The 18,110-nt window shown below is 39.8% G+C and overlaps 1 protein-coding gene across 1 annotated transcript in view; it reads left to right on the forward strand.

Moving 5' to 3' along the window:
* Nucleotides 1–129: 129 nt before the first annotated feature.
* Nucleotides 130–18,110, forward strand: part of LOC122557327 (synuclein, alpha interacting protein) — a 156,977-nt gene continuing 138,996 nt past the window's right edge. The window contains exon 1 of the mRNA XM_043704919.1: nt 130–492. The gene's annotated coding sequence lies outside the window, so the exon portion shown is untranslated. The remainder of the gene's footprint in view (nt 493–18,110) is intronic.

Raw genomic sequence — 18,110 nt, forward strand, 5'->3', positions numbered from 1 at the left:
ACCTCGGGGCGGGGCTCGCTCCCTCGGAGGGGGCGGGTGGAATCGGGAGCGGAGCGCGCGAGGAAGGAGGGAGGGACGGGGCGGTGGGAAACAGAAACCTCCAGGAATAACGGTAACAGCTCACCTGCGGCGGCAGAGGTAAGGATCCAGCCTCATTCCGTTAGCGCGGTAACAGAAAGAGCCGTTTGAAGTTCGAACACGGGTTCGGATTCTCTCCCTTTATTGTTGGAACTGTTTACCGTTAAGAACGATGAAGATAATCGTTTCCGAACTTCAAACAAAGGAGCGGGGGCGGGATCTGTCACCCTGCCCTTGTCGCTCTCTGAGTCGCCATTGGCTAGCGGCTGGCAATTTCGCTCATTGATTGGCTAGTTAGCCTATCAATCGGCCGGGGCTCAGGGTTGATGTGGTTGAACCGAGAAGGTGAAGTGTAGAGTCCGCGGCCGGACCCAGACTGATCAATATATCCGAATAAACCCCATGCTAGAAGCGGTGAGCGACTGCGGAACGAGAGGCTGCAGTGGCGGCAGGTCTGGGTGTACACTCCGGGTCGGGAAGAAGGGCCGGGTTGCTCAATAACCTGTCACCACCCCGCTCCCTGTGCTGGGAGGGCAGCACTCGATCCCGGGGGTCGGTGGAGGTGAGTGGCTGCTGCTTTATCGGTGTGTAGTCAGGTCCTACCCAGATGGAAAACAGGGGCGGGTGGGCTATGCAACACTGACTGGAGCCGGTGAACCGCAGGCTGGATCGACTGTGAGAGAATTGGAAAAGACCCTTTACAGATTAGTTTCACTGGTGTCTGAGATCCCCCCAGAGGAGAAAGCAAGCGTACACTTGGGACATTGGTCACTTATGTTGATGGTCTTGTGCAAAATCTGCTGGATTTAACTGAGGAACAGCGCACGAAATGCACGCACTTTGCACGAATATTTGCATACATTTTGTTAATATCCTAGTATACAACCAACGATTTAGATAAAGGGACCAGACTTGCAGACAATACCACAAATGCGATTTATGGTGAGTGATTATGAGGACCAGAGACTATTGTTGGATCGGTAACATTGGGCGAAAGGAGTGAAGCAATCTCAGTAAACTTAAGGTAGGCAAGACAACTATAGCCTGAGTGAATCTAAGTATTGTAGAAAACAAAAGTATTTTGGTTTTCATTCACATGATATTGGAAGAAGGATCTAACGAGAATAAGGCTGTAAGCATGCTGATGATACTGGGTTCTCAGGCAAGATATGCAAAATATAAAAATCAAAATGTAGTATAAACCTATAAAAAACTTCAGTAAGATCACATTTGGACTATGTGTACTATTTTGAGCTCCACATATAGTAAAATGGTACTGTGATAATGAGTCAGTGGCACAGATTCACTACGATTCTGCCTGGTATCAGGAAATACAAGTTCAAAAAAAAACAAAGCAAATACTGTGAATGCTAGAGAGAGGGGAACAGTATTAACATTTTGGATTGATGTCAGTTCTTAAAGATCACTAACCTGAAATATGAACTCTTTCTTCCTTGAATACAAACTATTTGATCCTGCATTTAAGTGTTCTGTTTCTGTTTAAGAATTGGAACTGCTTTCATTAGAAAGGAAGATTGAGGGGTGTTTAGAGCAGTGTTTAAAATTATGAATGGATGGGACAGGGTAGAATGTTTTTTATGTTTTGACAGGTGTAGAGTTTCAGGAAATAGACTAAATACATAGAATTGTATTGGAGAGGGTTGTGAATCTTTGAAACATGGTTCTGGATTAGTGGTGCTGGAAGAGCACAGCAGTTCAGGCAGCATCTGAGGAGCTAAGCTTTGAAACATGTTTAACAATTGAAGCACTAAAAATTACATTTAAAAGCAGGTTAAATATATGAAGGAAATAAATATGAAAAGTGGGTGAACTACGATTTCTGGAGAGAGTGAGTGTTAATATGGATTGGATGGGCTAAATCGATTGGTTTTGTTACAATTTCTATGTAACTCCATAGAAAGCAAATGCAAATTAATTTCTCACAGTCATATTCTGCAAACAGCAGAGATAAAATACTAGTTAATTGACCTTGATGGTTGGACAAATTGCTGAAATCGCACATTTAAAAAATAATTAAATGAATTATTTACTTTTAATGAGTACCCTTTGCAATTCTAAGATGTTTGAGCATGCTCTACAATCAGCAAAGTAATTGTAAAGTGCAATGGAATACTTTACTTTCAGTCAGATTCAGTTAATGGAATGTCATCAAGTGTACACCTTGCATGTATTTCCATGTGGCTAGTAAACAAGTATTGTTAATTGACACTGATTTGTTTTATTATTATAACATGTATCTAGTTTCAGTGAAAAGTTTTGTTTTGTGTGCAGTATAGGTAGGTCATAACATACAATGATCGTAGGGTGATTGAACAGAGTGAGGAATACAGAGTTATAGCTGCAAAATAGTTGCATAAAAAGCAAGATCAATATTAGATTTAAAATTTGAGAGGTCCATTCAGAAGTCTAATAACAGCGGGGAGGAAGCTGTTCTTGAACCTGTTGGTACATGTGTTTAAGCTTTTGTATCTCTCCCTGATGGAAGAGCTTGAAGAGATTATAACCGGGGTGGGAAGGGTCTTTGATGATATTGCCTGCCTTTCCAAGGCAGCAAGAAGTGTAAATGGATGGAAGTTTGGGTTGCATGATGGAATGGGCTGTGTTTCTTATGGTCTTGGGTAGAGTAGTTGCCATACCAAGCTGTGATGCTTCCAGATAGAATGTTTTCTGTAATGCATCTATAAAAGTTGGTGAGAGTCCTTATGGACATGCCAAATTTCCTTACTTTCCTGAGGAAGAAGAGGCATTGTTGTGCCTTCTTGACTGTTGCATCAATGTGGGTGGTCCAGGATAGATCGTTAGTGATCATCACTTCTAGGAACTTGATGCTTTTGTCCATCTTCACCTCAGCTCCATTGATGTAGATAGGATGGTGCCCTCCTTCTTTCTTCCTGAAGTCGATGATCAGCTCTTCACTTTTGCTGATGTTGGGGGAGAGACCTTTACACCACACCACCAAGCATTCTATCTCATCATCATTATTTGATATCCAACCTACAATGGTGGTGTCATCAACGCACTGGTAGTTGGGGTTTGGCCAAATATTTATAAGAGTACAAGGAGTACAGTAGAGGGCTGAGTATGCTGGTGTTGTGGATTGATGTGGAGCAGTTGCTGTTATCTGTCTTTACTGCTTGCGATCAATGGGTCAGGAAGTCGAGGATCCAGTTACAGAACAGGGAGCAGAGGTCTCTGAGTTTGGAGATTAGTTTAGTTGGGATTATAATGTTAAAGGAGGAGCTGTAGTCAATAGGTATCCTTATTATTCAGATGTTCCAGGGATGAGTGTAGGGCTAGGGAGATGGTGTGTGCCATGAACCTGTTGCATAGGTAGGCAAATTGTAGGGGATTGAGGCAGGCTGGGAAGCTAGCGATGATATGAACCATGACTAATCTCTCAAAGCAATTCATAATTATGGAAAGTCAGAGCCACTTGATGGTAGTCATTGAGGCATGTTGCATATATGCATATGAATGCAGTACAGCAGTAAGTGTGGCACCAGCACATGTATTCACAAAATGATTACGAATACGATAAGAATTTAACATATCCTTTTTCTCTAAAAGCAGAACTTCTCTATATCAATATAACTGTTCCATTCATTAACATTTTTTTAAATCTAAAGATTTAACAATTGACAAATAAACTGAACCTCTTTTGTAGCTGATTTTCTTCGAAAAAATATTCATGATATTTTAGATGATAGAATGTTGTGCTCTTCTATCCCTTGGAGTGTTCTTTCAAGTTTTCCTTTTAGCCTATTGGTACTTTACATAGAGGATACATTACTGGTCTATAGCAATGTTATCCTCAAAAACTTATATAAGTATCCAACCACCATCAAAATGCTCTTGATACATTTGTATTAAATATTTCATCTTTATGATTGGAGGCAGCTTTTTAATGGATGTACTGCCTCCAATCCTCAGTGTTACTGTCTGAAAGATCGCTAATATGAAATATTAATTCTGCCTCTTGATATTGCTTGACCTTCTCTTCTCATGGTTTACTGAGCCAAGCCTCAGCTCTTTGCAACTGCTGAAACACAGGATAGCAGGGTGAGCCTTTTCAGCGATATAGAACATGCAATTAACGACACCTTTTGGGTAGCTAACATCCTTGTCTCTGTAGTTTCAAGTACTTCGGTAATGTCTATCGCCTACAATCTTGTGAACTTGTGCTTTCCGATCAAATTAAATGAGCTGATGTTGCAGCCTTAATCTATCTCCTCTAATTCATATGTTTTGGCTGCAGTTTCAATCTTGGTGATGTTAGGAAATCATCAACAGACTCACCTGGTTCCTCTTTCAGGCTATGAAATTTGAGTACATCTGATGATTAATTTTTGAATGGAGATAAGTGCTGAAGGTTTTAAAGCTTTTTGTTTGGATTTTTAACTTTCAACTTAACTTTCAAATGTTAAACACATCTAACCCTTTCTTTCCGGCCCTTTAAATGAAGTAGCTGACCTTTCCCTCTTGAGCCTGCTCTGCCATTCAGTAAGATCATGCGTGATCAGATTGTAACTTCAACTCTACTACAATCCTTCATATCCCTGATAATCTTTCACCCCCTTTGTAATCTACAATCTACCTACGTCTGCCTTAAAAATATTTAAATATTCTGCATTCACTGTGTTTTGAGGTAGGGAATTTCAATAACCACAATAGTGGGCGGCACGGTGGCACAGTGGTTAGCACTGCTGCCTCACAGCGCCAGAGACCCGGGTTCAATTCCCGACTCAGGCGACTGACTGTGTGGAGTTTGCACAAGGGGTAAATGTAGGGGTATGGGTGGGTTTCGCTTCGGCGGGTCGGTGTGGACTTGTTGGGCCGAAGGGCCTGTTTCCACACTGTAAGTAATCTAATTCAATCTAATCTAAAAAAAAATCTAATTCAAACTCGAAGAAAAAAATGAATGTCTTCTCTTTTGTATTAAAGGGGCGACACCACCTTGTTTTAAAAACGGAACCCCTAGTTCTAGGTTCTATCAAAAGAGGAAACATCCTTTTGACATCCAATTAGTCAAGTCTCCTCAGGATCTTATCTGTTTCATTAAGTCAAACTCCAGATGAAAGGAGTCTAGCGTTTGCTTATGAAGAAATCCATTCATTCTATGTATTTGTGTAGAAACCTTCTCTAAATTGCTTCCAATGCATTAACATCCTTATGAAAGTACGGTGATCAGTACTGTACATTGTACTCCAGATGTGGTCTTGCCAATGCCCTGTATAATTGGAATATAGCTTCCCAATTCTTGCATTCAGTATTAGATTTCCTGATTACTTTCTGTACTTCCATACTAAACTTCTGTGATTCATGCACTAGGGAACCCAGATCACTGCATGTTAGAGCTCTGCAACTTCTCTCAATTTAGATGGCAAGTGCATTTTAGAAATGTACTGACTGTTAGTCTACATTTCTGTTTAAACTTCTCAATGTCTTTACTGCATTGTCAAAAACCCAGTTGACCATGGGCTGATGATGTGTTCATTACCATGATCACAGTCATTTCATTTTCAACGATTGATCCAGTTTTTCTCTGGTACTAATTTGGGTTGATTTTACAGTCTAAACAAACATTTATGGTTGCTGATGTTACATGAATCTATTGATTGAATATCCATCAACCAGACGCAATTGTTGAATGTGCCTCATTCAGAAACAGATAGATTTCTCAAGAGCATTTGCAGCATTTTGAAAGGAAATAACGATTGTCTGAAATTAGTCAAGGATATCAGCCCATCTCACCTGTGTAACCTGGAGTTCATGTTTGACCAGTTCTATCATCGATAAAAAGTGCACGAGGTCAAATGTTTTCATCTTGCACTTGTCAGAAACAAAACAGAAATTACAGGAAATGCTCAACAAGTCAGCAGCATCTGTGGAGAGAAATCAGAATTAACATTTCGGTTCAAATGATCCTTCCTCAGCATAGATCCTTCCAGACCTGCTGAGCTTTGAAAAGAAATAACTCTCAAGCATGAGAAGATGATGTTGATTGGCTGGATTCTATACAGTATAGAGATTCACCAGAACTGTTGACTGTATTCAAATCAAGCAATTCAACTCTTGATTAGTCAAGTTGTTGCTATAAGGTTGCAGCAGATATTGGGCTGTTTCCATAGCCGTTTCCATAGCCATTTCTTCGATGAAAAAGGTGCACTGTGTGGACATATTCCTTTTACCAACAAGAAACAGGACTCTCGGTGAATAAATGTAACTTCTTGCATGTGCAAGTGCGACATAGTAAGTCCAATTGACAATCCAAAATTGGTACAATAGCGCCTCGGCATACGAACGGCCCCGTTCGCGAACAAATCGGTTTACGAACAGGATTGTACGTAAAATTTTGCTTCAACGTACATACGAAATTCAAGGTACGAACGCTAAAAGCCCGTGTGTGACCATGTGGTTTCATTGTTCTGCTTTGCTACGTGCTTGTTGAACGCAAAAACTCTCGGGCCCCGCGTGATCCCATTCAGTTCGTCTTTGGCGCAGTGCTGTGGACAGCCGTCCAAGCATTCTTATGCTATCCGAGCAATGGGAAAAATTGATTCAGTTCGCGAACTTTTCGGTTTGCGAACTGGATGCCGGGACGGATTGAGTTCGTAAGTTGAGGCGCTACTGTATTTGGTATAATTCTTAGCACATTGAAGATTATACAGTATAAGTTGTTCAGTAGCAGAATTGCCTCTAATATTGAATACAATGTTCTGAGTTTTGCAAGCATAAACTGATTGGGCAAGGTTGCGAAGCTATTCACAGATGGTCAGAGAGAAGCCTTGTTTGATACGGTCCATTGGAAGGTGCAGTCTATGTATCTGGCATTACATCAATATTAAAGTTAATATAACACATTACTAATTTGTGTGATGTGCAAAGTGTCTTTTTGGCTTGATGGCAGCATCCTGTTAATGGAGAATACCACTTATGTTTACTGCAAAGTTGCATGATGAAATTGATAGCTTCACCTGTTTCTCCACGTCTTGTTATAGAATTTATTTCAATGCCACCTGATGACTTATTTTTGACATGAAAATTGCCCTTTGTGAACTTATACTTGTTCTTTGTTAACCTAACCCAAGCAAACTGCCCAGTAACTAGAATTCTCAATCTTGGACCAGTTTTTAATAAAACTTGAAACCATGTTTCATTAGAATGCTAAACTCTTTGAGGCTCAGTGTCACAGTGACCAGACACTGAGGATTACAGCAGAGCTCCTGTTCGGACATTTTGCAAATTTTAATCTTCAGTCTTTGTTGAGCTTTCAAGCCCGTTGCCTTAAAAACCTTCATTTACATGAATAAACAACACAGCTGTTGACATAAAACTAAGGAGAATCTCGCATGTCCAATCTGTCTGCAGACGTGTTTATGTCTCCTGATAATTTTCATGATGGTATGTATTTAAGCACTGGACTAGCAATCTCAGGGATTGTGTTCATTTGGCTAGTGGGGAAGTTAAATTCACTAAATCCAGTATTTTGTTATTTAGCGTCAGAAAGAAAAGTTAACATTTTGAGGAAAGAACGCCACCAGGAAGGAATCCACAACCTATCTGGTTCTATCTGGTCTGGCATACATGTAAACAAACCCACACTACATCTAGGAATGAGAAATAAATAACATTAGATTGTTTCCTCCACAACTCAAAATACATGTTAAGAGTTGTTGTCTATTGTGTAAAGGGTGACTGTCCTAATGAGGACTTCAAAATGTTTGGACTCATGGATAGATGAGTAGCACAAGAACATCATTAGTATGTCATATTAGAATGTGCCTCTGGTTGTCTGCAGGCATTTCAATTTTACAATTTCAAATTCTGCCTGAACTGCCAAAGGATTTTCACTATTTGAGAATGCCTTCTAGAATATCTTGCAAAATATCAATGTTTGCCTTGGCTCAGTTCATAGTATTTTCACCTCTGACTGAGAAGGTTAAAATTCCACTCAAGGACATCTGCACAACAATTTGGGGGGATGGTTCACTCCAGTGCTGAGGGTGCAGTTTCTTTGAATGAGATGTTAAATCAAAGTCCTAATTGCCTTAGAATAGCACAAAAGATTCTGTGATGCAACAAAGGTTATCAGCAGATAGGTGGGAATGGGGAGAAATCAGATCTGCCGTGATTTTATTGAATGGCGAAACAAAGTGGCCTGCTTCTGCTTCAGCTTCAGATTCTCATAGCCCATCATGTATGTGCCAGTCAACAAAGATATGACTACATAATCCTATTGTTCAGCTTTTGTCACATAACCCTGGAGGCTCTGGCCTCAAGTGCACATGTAAGTGTTGTTCAAGTGTTAGGAGAGTCTCAGACTCCTACCACCCTCTGATTGAAACAAAACTCTCCTCAAATCTCCTCTTATCCTTCTGCCATGCACGATGGCTTAGTGGTTCGCAATGCTGCCTCACAGCACCCAGGTTCAATTCCAGCCTTGGGTGGCTGTCCATGTGAAGTTTGCACATTCTCCCAGTGTCTGCGTGGGTTTTCTCCAGGTACTCCGATTTCCTCCCACAGTCCAAAGATGTGCCGTGCCGGTCAGGTGAATTGGCCATGTTAAATTTCCCATGTTAAATTGCCCATAGTGTTAGGTGCATTAGTTAGAGGGAATTGGAGAGTCTGTGTGGACTTGTTGGGCCGATGGGCCTGTTTCTACACTGTAGGGAATCTAATCTAATCTTAAATCTGGACTCTCTGGTTACTTATCCATCTACAAATGGAAAAGTGAATTCATATCCACCACATTTATGCTCCTTATAATCTTTAAAACCTTTTATTAGTAAACAACTCTAATCTGCCCAATCTTGCCCCATAGTTGAGTCCAGTCTTGGCAGCGTCCTGGAAATATCCTCTGCATCCTCTCTACAATCATACCCTTTCCATATCTAAAAGTGGCAGAACTGCATGCAATTGTGGACTAAGTTGTGTTTTATACAGTTCAAGAATAACATCCTTGTTCTTGTATTGTGTGCCTTAGCTAATATAGGCAAGTATCCCGTATGCCTCCTTAACCACCTTTTCTACCTGCACTGCAACTTCAGGAATCGGGGACATGCACATAAATATTCCTGTGTCCTTTCCAGGATCCTACTATTCATTCTTTAATTCTTTGTTGACTCATACCTTTCCCTTTTGAATTTCATTGGCCCTGCTCTTCCTAGCCAACCAGTCTGTTGATAACCTCCTACGATTTATGGCTATTCTCCTTCCCACTTACAATCCTACAAATATCATGTCATCCAGGACTACTTGATCACACGCCCTACATTTAAATTTAAACCATTAACCTGATCAGGTGTATGCAGAACTTTGTGAGAAGATAGACAAGACATTACTAGGCCCCTTGCTGAGATATTTGTAGTATCAGCAGCCATAGGTGAGGTGCCGGGCAACTGAAGGGTCGCTAATGTGGTACCATTATTTAAGAAAGGTGGTAAGGCAAAGCCAGGGAATGACAGACCAGTGAGCCTGAGGTCACTGTTGGGTAATTTGTTGGGAGAGATTTTGAAGGACAGGATTTAATACATTTGGAAAGGCAAGGACTGATTAGGGATAGCCAACATGGCTTTTTGCATAGGAAATAGTGTCTCACTAACTTGACTGAGTTTTTTGAAGAAGTGACAAAAAAGATCGATAAAGGCAATGTGGTAGATGTCTGTGTGGATTTCAGCAAGGTTAGATCACATGGAATACAGAGGAGTTAGCTAATTGGATTCAAAATTCTGCTTGAAGGTAAAGGGTTTTCAGTCTGGAAGCCTGTGATCAGTGGTGTGACACAAGGATTGGTGCTGGGTCCACTCCATTGTGTCATTCATATTGGTTGTGAATATGGGAGGTATGGTTAGCAAGTTTGCTGATGAAGCCAAACTAGATGGTGTAGTGGACAGTGAAGAAGGTTATCTCAGAGAATAGTGGAACCATGATCAGGTGGGCTGATGGACCAAGGAGTTTAATTTAGATAAATGCGAGGTGTTGCATTTTGGTAAGGCAAACCAGGGCAGGACTTGTGCAGTTAATGGTAGGGCTCTGGGGTGTGTTGCCAAACAGAGCCTTAGCAGTGCAGGTACATAGTTTGTGGAGTCACAGGTAGACATGTGGTGAAGGCAGCGTTTGGCATGCTTGCCATCATCGGTCATTGTCTTGAGTATAGGAGTTGGTACATTACCTTGCAGCTGTACAGGACATTAATGAGGGCACTTTTAGAATACAGTGTTCAATTCGAGTCTCCCTGCTACGGGAAAATTGTTAAAGGTTCAGAAAAGATTTACAAGAATGTTGCCAGGGTTGGAGGGTTTTAGCTAAAGAGAGAGAGGCTGGGGCTTTTTTCCCTGCAGTGTCAAAGCTAAGGGGTGAGTTTATAAAGGTTTATAAAATCATGTCAATCATGTATAGGGTGAATAGCCAAGGTCTTTTTCCCTGGGTTGGAGTGTCCAAAGCTAGAGGGCATAGGTTTATGGTGAGAGGGAAAAAGATTTCAAAGGACCCGAGGGGCAACTTTTTCCCCAGAGGGAGTGGTGGAAGTGGGTACAATTACAACATGTAAAGGCATCTGGTTGGTTGCATAAATAGGAAGAGCTTAGAGGGATATGGGCCAAATGTTGGCAAATGGAACTAGATCAGTTTAGGATATCTGGTAGGCACTGATAGATTGGAGAGAAGGGACTGTTTCCATGCTGTATAACTCTATGTTCCTATTCACCAGAAATAGCAAAGCACCTGCAACAAGCCCTGCAGAACCCTATTGGAAACAGACTTCCAGTCAGAAACATCTCTCTACCATTGCTCTGTGCTTCCTGCATCTTGGCCAACTTTGAATCTAAAGTACTACTTTGCCTTGGATTCCATGAGTTTTCTTTCTTGACCCGTCTGACTGGAGGGATCTTTACAAAAGCTTTGCTAAAGTTCACGTAGACCACATCAAATGCATTACACTCATCAACATCTTCAACCTGGTTATGTCCTCTAAAATATTCAATTAAATTTGTTAAAACACTACTTTCCTTTAACAAATCCATCTGCCTGAGCCTAATTGATGTGTGTTCCTCCTAATTTAGATATGTTCTGTTCCTCAGAATTTTTCTAATAACTTCTGCATGACTGAGGTTAGACTAACTGCCTTGTATTTGTGATCCATCTCTTTATCTCTTTTGAAATAATGGCACAATTTTTAGAAATCCTCCAGTGCATTAGCTTCTCATCTTTGGCTAGAGGGTATTTGAAAATTACTGCAAAGGTCTCTGATATCTTTTCCCAGGCCTCCCTCAGCTCATCTCAGCCTGCAAATGTGTCCACTTAAGTCTGTTTAACCCTTTTGTACCACCTCTCTGTTGTGCTCGCTCTCTAAATTTCTCCTAATATTTTATAGTTCTCTACCCTGATCTGTCTATCTGCATCATCCTTTCTCATTGTCAAAGTTCAATGCAAAGTATTCATTGAGGACTGTGCTCATTTCTCATAGGTCCCTATGCAACTATGGTAACTATTATCTCTTGTTTCCCCAGTTATTCTCTTGTTTATTTAAAATATATTTATAAAAGCATTGAGTCTTCCTTTATTCTATCTGCCAACATTTTCTCATGCAGTCTCTTTACTTTCCTAATTTCCTTTAAGATCCCCATGCACTTTTTATACTCCTTTTGGTATTTGCCATAAATTTATCTTTTTTTCAATCTTGACCTTTATGGCCCTTGACAGCTACAGTTCTCTAGTCTTGGTCCCATCCTTTGTCTTTATGGGAACACGTTTGCCCTGTGCACACTCTATAGCCTCCTTATCTTCCTCTACTCTGACACAGTTTTGTCTGCCAGTAGCTTCTGTCAGTCCACTTGGGCCAAATTGTATCTAATGTTAATAAAATTAGCCTTTTCCCAATTTAAAACTTGTATTTGCAGTCCATCCTTGTCCTTTCTGGAACTATCCTAAATCCTTCTAGTTAAGATTTTTCTAAGATTACAAAAGGGTCTTGATCAAATGGGTCAATAGGCTGAAGGAGGGTAGATGGAATTCAACCTAGATAAATGCAAAGTATTGCATTTTGGTGCAACAAACAAGGATAGGCCTTATTCAGTTAATGATAGGGCCTTGTTTAGATTAGATTAGATTACTTACAGTGTGGAAACAGGCCCTTCGGCCCAACAAGTCCACACCGCCCGCCGAAGCGCAACCCACCCATACCCCTACATTTACCCCTTACCTAACACTACGGGCAATTTAGCATGGCCAATTCACCTGACCTGCACATCTTTGGACAGTGGGAGGAAACCGGAGCACCCGGAGGAAACCCACACAGACACGGGGAGAACGTGCAAACTTCACACAGTCAGTCGCCTGAGTCGGGAATTGAACCCGGGTCTCTGGCGCTGTGAGGCAGCAGTGCTAACCAGCTAGAACAGAGGGAGGTAGAAGTGCAGGTGCATAACTCTTTAAAATTTACATCACATATAGACAGGATGGTTAAAAGGCATTCGACACACTTGCCTTCATTTCTCAGTCCTTAGAGTAAATGAGTTGGGACGTTATGTTGAGGTTGTACAGGATGTTAGTGAGGCCTCTTCTGGAATACTGTGTCCAATTCTGGTCGACCAGTTGTAGGAAAGATATTATTAAGCTGGAGAGGGCTCAGAAGAGATTTACCAGGATGTTGCTGGGTAAAGAAAGGCTGGGACTTTTTTCACTGGAGTGTAGGAGGTTGATAAAAGTTTATAAAATAAAATAATGAGAGCCATAACTAGAGTTGATGGTAATTGTCTTTTCCTTAAGATGGGAAATGTCATCAGTGGGAAGCAATTTTTAAGGTGAGAGGAGAGAGATTTAAAAAAGATAGGAGGCAAATATTTTCACAGAGGGTGGTTTGCATGTCAAATGAACTTCCTGAGGAAGTGATGGATGCAGGTACAATTACAATATTTAAAAGACATTTGGATGGATACATGAAGAGGAAAGATTTGGAGAGATATGGGCCTGGGGCAGGTGGGATGAGTTTAGTTTGCGATTACGTTCAGCATGGACTAATTGGATCAAAGGGTCTGTTTCTGTGCTGTATGACTTGTTGGCTCCATAAGATGATGGTGGAGTAGCGCTTCTGAGCCTAGGGCTCATCTGCTTCGTCTACTTTTTAGTTTCTTTTCTTTATTCCCTCTCTTTTCTTTTCCCCCTCTTCTATTTTATTTTACTTACATCTTGGTGAAGAGCACAGTCGCAGCGGTGAGTGGACCCAGCAGTGCAGAGTCGCAGCAGTGATATCGGAGGCAATTTTGGGTTTTTGGCGGCTTCTGCATCGTTGTGATGGGCCTAGTGTTGACTCATGGCTGCTGCTGCGGAAGAAAGTTTGGGTTCCTGGTGCCATCTGCTTCCAGTACAGATTGATGGAGGTGGCGGCAGAAGCAAGTTTGAGCCATTTACGAGACACGGTGGCATCAGCAACAGGTGGATTGGCGAGTTGGTGTTGGTAGCATAGTCACATTTGACTATGTAACTGGCAGCACCTGTATGGCGAGATTCAGCAAGGCCTTATAGCAGTGAGGGTACTAATTGAGGTAAGGTGGCACTGAAGAGTAACAACTTTCATTCCATCTGTGGCAATGTGGTGAAGGGGACTCGTGCCTGGCCACCAGATCCATGGCCCATTACAGAGCACTTAAGAAGAAGGACTATAAAGTTGGACACTTTCTTTATTTCTTCATTTTTCTGCATTTACATTTTTTTTAAATCTGTGTTAATGGCGTCACTATACAACACTATTTTGTAACAAAATACACATGGCAATAACATAATGAAATCAAATGAAACGAGTTATGGTAGTTATCTCCAAACTGCGCCTTCCACCAACCTGGTTATCCTTTGCAAATATTATGAGCAGAGCTGTCTCCTTCCTTGTGGTGTTTCTACAGACTGGCAAAAAAAAATTTCTGAATGCAATTTAAGAATTTTGTTCTGTCTCCAACATGCACACTAAAACCAGTTAATATATGGGCAGATAAAATCTACTACTATTACTGGCTTTTTATTCTTATGCTTCTCTGAAATTTGATAGTCTGTTTCTCTTTTTGATTATTCAGAAGCCTATAGTGCATACCCAACAGCATATTTACCCTTTGTGTTTTAAACTTATACTCATATAGCCTCATCTGATTATCTTCCTAGATATCATCCTTCCTCACTGCTATAATTTATTCCTGATCAGTGTTGCAACCCTCCCCTCCTTTTCAATCGATCTTATCTGAATCCCCTATAATCAGGAATCTTGAGTTGCCAATCCTACCCATTTTTCAGTCAAGTCTCAGTTATAGCTATAATATACTGTTGTATCCCAATATGAACCTTCAGCTCCTGTCTATTTCTCAGGCTCCTTGCTTTAAAACCTATTCCAGTTAACCTTGGTAAACTCATATCTTCCTCAGCTAGACTTGGTTTCCTTTGCCTTCCAGAAACGCTTCCTTACATTTTAAACTTCTAATTCTACCTCTGCTTGTCTCCTTTGGACCCCAACCTATTTGATCAGATCTGTAAATAGAGATACAATGTAATTTATTTTCTTTTTCATACTTTACTGTTTTTGTTCATAGACTATTTTGTGTTACTATTGAGTTGCAAGAAAAGGCCAAATACAATATATAAGCTTATATTGTCAGTTGAAATTAGGCCTCTGCCTCCTTTGCATTATGCTTCAGTTCTGTTCCATATGAGTGTCAAGGGACTGTACAATGAAGCTCTGTGAAGTATGGCAATAGTTTATGCACCACATAAATCAGAGAATACAGGTTTTCTTTTTACTTGCCCCAGCTGCAAAGATTAATGACAACACACATATGTTTACAGTATTCCCCTTCCTTCAGTTTGATCCTGATCATATGGTGATAGAAAATGCAAGTAACAAACCACAGAATATATGTTTCCACCAAAAAGGCTGTGGATTTCTTTTGTAGCTACTGTTAAATCCAGCTACAGCCATTAGAGTCTAAATATTCTGTGGCAAATAGTGCTCTTCATTGTTCAGTTTTTTTGGTCTATTTGATGTTTTAAGAAACTCTGGGTTTACTGATACTTCCATTTTCACAGAAAATCCGAATTTTATGGAGCTAGTTATCCCACACTATTTTTCCACTTTTTGTAGTAACTCTATTGCTGCCAGAAATTTTAGGTTTGAACATTTTTCAGCACAGGTTTTCATAGTATCAGCTGGAAAAAATAGAGCATCCTAACACCTTTTGATATAATATTAGAAAATTTCTTTTAATATTATGGTGTACAGAATGGTCTCTATAACATTGACTTTATATTGGACCATAATTTGCTGTAATTAGAATGGTGTGATTTATGTAAAAATGGTGCTATAATGTCAACTGGGGGCAAGGTGTGCAGGTGAACTCAAAAATCTAGAAATTGCTGTTGGAGTTGCAAATCTCCACCATTAGCTTTGTTAGGGTATCCAGTGGATAAAAGAGTGCTGAGCAAGCCAAAATTGAGATAGTAATTGCAATAGTGTCTTTCAGTCTGCCTCACCATTTCACTGGTGTATGATTATTTAATCTGCATGATAGGTAGAAACCGCAATCACCATAGAAAAGGAAGTCATATCCCTTTCAGGCTAAGTACCATTTTAATATTATTCCAACTACTGCCAGTCAGCTTCTTTATGTAGAAATGAAACTCCACATTTATATCTGTACATGTTCAGAATAGATTTTGCCAACAGTCAGTTTCCCCTGATGCTCATCAACTTGTCACACAGAAAATAAAAAAGAGCTTACCAGCATGTAGTCCAGGCTAATTCACAGCAGATGCAGTTGGATGACCTGGTACAGCAAGTTATGGCTTATGGTCTAATTCAAACAAAAATGGCCCAAATGTTCATACACTGTGCGAATGGAAGTTAATGCACTGAACATCTTAAGAATTCTGGGAGTTCCCAGAAAAACCTGCGTAACAGACCCAAGGGACAATGTATTAGACTTGTACTTTGCAGTTAAAATGAACAAACCAATTTATAATGGTTAAAGTTGCAGTGTAAATGCAGATATAAATTCCTGATCTGCATTACATCTTTGGCTGTTGTGCAATACTTTTTTAGACTCTTAAACCCTCTGCAAAAGATCTGAAATATATCTGGAAACAAGGATTTATATTCTCAACTATTTTATAGCTCCACCTTGGACTTAGTAGATATCTGTTAATGCAACACAGACAAGTGATGAATTTGAGCGCTCCAGGGGAAACTTAGCGTTTCCAGCAAGCATGGTGTTGAGACATGAATGGACTCAAAACTTGCCATCGTGCTCTTTCTTTACCAGTTTTAAAATTCCCCATTAATCGTCTCAATTACATTGCAGTCTCAACTTTTGTCCTGTTAGACAGTCCTTTACCACTTGGGCACCCATTTTGTTCACCTTTTAATAGTTACTAGTCTTCAGTTCTATGCATTGCAGCAAGGAAATTGTAATATAGCAAGAAGTCTTTTATGATCCTGACTGATGGCCTACTCTTTTTGCCTCCTGTAGCATTCACCCTGTCTGGTATTTGCAGGGTAAGTGCTACATATCAGCTAAATTTTCTTTCACATTTGTTAACTCACTATCATCTGTGTTTGAATTGTTTATCTGTCAAAAATGTTTGAATTAAAAGCAACTATTTTTTTCTTTCTGGCATTACATTTCCAGACATATAAACTTACCTATTTGTTTTTGTTCCTCACTTACACTCTCTGTCTTTGCAATTCTCTGAATATAATCTGGATCTTTGGGAACACATTTAAGTGCCCAATGCGCTCACATTGCAGCAGCCAAGCGCTCAGTCTCTCAACATTATCCACATAATGCTAATCTAATCTTAGACCTTATTTGAACCTTTGTTGTCTCAAATTCCAATTTCTTTATAAACAGTTGTCTTGAGTGGAACATTTAAAGCATTGCTTTTGTAAATTTGTGCCTTGATGTTTTTGAATGGTGTTTTAAATCTACAAGCATTGCTTTCACTCTATTTGTAGGATGCCTTTTTGAATGAAGAAACGTTGCTATGCTTTAGTTAAATAATGAACTTGAGGTTATTTTGTTTCTGGAAAGTAAAGCCAGTGATTTGTGCAGTTTGTTTTAATAGTCACCTTCATTCTCTTTGCTCAACTTTAATTTTTTAAATTTTGCAATTCAAATATCTGTGGCTAAGTTTGATATCAAAAATATATGTTTAATGTTTGCTGATGACAGATGTCGGCCTGTTATTTTTTACCTCATAACATGCCATGTTCTTACGCTTTAGCACAATATTGGCAAATGTACAGTTTGCACAGGAAATACTTACAGTTCATTCCTTACTGTACCATACTTGAAGGTATTGCATGCATCTGCAACAAATATACTCTGTGGAAAATGTTGCACGCCATGCAGTTGTTTTAATATAGTTAAGCATGATGAATAAGTCTCTTGGCAGAAATATAAAGCTTAAGCAAAGTACAGTTACAGAAAGTGGTACACTACATGAGAAAAACCAAACATACTAACTGCTTGGAGTAACTAATTATATATTTTTAGAACCACATTTTTATGAAAATCTGCTGTAAAAGTTCTTTTTGAGACTTTGAAACAAATAGATTTGAAATACTGCAGATGTAGTTTCTGTGCGAGTTAAGCTGGTGTTCCTGTTTGTGACCATTGATGTAGCTGAGTATCACAGCCCATCAGCTTGCATGATCAGCCAAAGGATCTGAACAATACCCACTTTATAAAGCTTTGCGCTTTGGTCTGAACTTGATTTTGGGTCTGTCTTGTTACCCTGTTCCAAAAATCCTTCTGTTACTGTAATTCTTTTTTGCTTAATGAAATTTTTAAAGTAGGAAAGACTTTGTTTACATATTACATTTTTCATTTTGAAGTTTGTTAAAGAGGTATTTTTAAAATTACATCAAAATTGTACAAACAAACTACTAGTAAGGCAGTATATTTTAAATGTTTCTTATTTCAGTTGTTGATGGGTTGCTCCAGAAAACAATATTTTAAAGGATTACGAAATTCAAA

Source organism: Chiloscyllium plagiosum, chromosome 2, assembly GCF_004010195.1.
Source record: "Chiloscyllium plagiosum isolate BGI_BamShark_2017 chromosome 2, ASM401019v2, whole genome shotgun sequence".
NCBI classification, from domain to species: domain Eukaryota; kingdom Metazoa; phylum Chordata; class Chondrichthyes; order Orectolobiformes; family Hemiscylliidae; genus Chiloscyllium; species Chiloscyllium plagiosum.